The 1,218-nt window shown below is 36.0% G+C and overlaps 1 protein-coding gene across 1 annotated transcript in view; it reads left to right on the top strand.

The window, feature by feature from the left end:
- si:cabz01090165.1 (leucine-rich repeat and fibronectin type III domain-containing protein 1-like protein) overlaps positions 1-1,218 on the top strand; it is a 428,959-nt gene that overhangs the window by 381,460 nt on the left and 46,281 nt on the right. The window lies entirely within an intron of this gene.

Here is a 1,218-nt window from a genome sequence, read left to right as displayed (position 1 = left end):
AAGTTATTTGATATATATTTCTGATATTTATTTTGAAGGCCCATATTTTGTGATTAAAAAAAATGAAAACGGGTCAAATTTGACCCAAGGACAACAGGAGGGTTAAGCCACCAGGTAATACTAGTGGTAGCTGGCTTGGTTCATTTTTTCAAAATGAATCTAGTTGTGGTCTTGCGGTGTGTGACCCTGCACGACCCCCAGTCTTTAACATTAGATGTGAGATGACTATCTTTAGATGTAAGATGGTGTTGGGCTGCAGTCTTTTCAAAGTCTTCTAGTATTTGGTAGGCATTAAGTGGGACACCATTTTACAGCTAAAGACTGTCTGTCACAGTTTTTAGTCCCAGACTAGAACATTTTTACTACCAAACTTATGATAACATCAAACACGTTCAATGTTGTCCACATTTTGTGAAAACGGGAAAACGACTGGGACTGAGTTTTTAGGCAACCTTAGAGCGTTCTTCAACTCTAGCGAGACTCTCAGGATTTCATTCCCATGTTGGAAATAAGTCTGTAACAGTGGTATCGCCTGAAACGTCGTGTGGTGTAAGGTCGGCGTTAGGTGGCAACTTTTTCAGAGACACGGTTAATATAGACTCAAAATGATGGCACCGGACTAGAAAAAGTGTTAATAGAAACATTTGTTCTATCCTTTATTTACTACGGGAGCTTCCTTTATTCATGGCAGTAAAGCCCCGATCACATTCGCACAATTTGCCCTCTGTAAAGATGCCGAGATTTCTTCAAAAGAAAGTGAAGGGAGGAAAAAAATAAAGAGAAATTAGGGAAGTTAAGTGGAAACTTTTCAGAGATTATAGTTTAGTGCCAAAAAGTGAAACCTCACTAAATTATTGCTGGTATAAGATTGAATCAGTGAATAGAGCTTTAAAAACAAAAGGAGACACAAACTGAGGCGACAAGAATTAAAACTGGACAAAAAATCACTCTATACAAGAATTAAAATGACGATACTGGTCTAGAACAATATTTAATAGAAACGTTACTCTCCAGGCTGTAAAATTATTTTTTGCTAATGTTTGTGGGTTTATTTTGTTGTTAAATTTAATGTTAAAGAAAATTTGAGAGAAAAAAGAAGAGAAAGTTGGTTAATTTTTTTTAAAGATACAGAAACTTGATCCAGTATTTCAGGGGAAATGTTTTGTGTTCTACAAATAATTTTGTATTTGTGTGTGTGTGTGTGTGTGTGTGTGTGTG

This window comes from Etheostoma spectabile, unplaced genomic scaffold (genome assembly GCF_008692095.1).
Source record: "Etheostoma spectabile isolate EspeVRDwgs_2016 unplaced genomic scaffold, UIUC_Espe_1.0 scaffold172, whole genome shotgun sequence".
Taxonomy (NCBI): Eukaryota; Metazoa; Chordata; class Actinopteri; order Perciformes; family Percidae; genus Etheostoma; species Etheostoma spectabile.
Note: the sequence above shows the minus strand (reverse complement) of the source record. Positions and strands in the feature narration are given on the sequence as shown.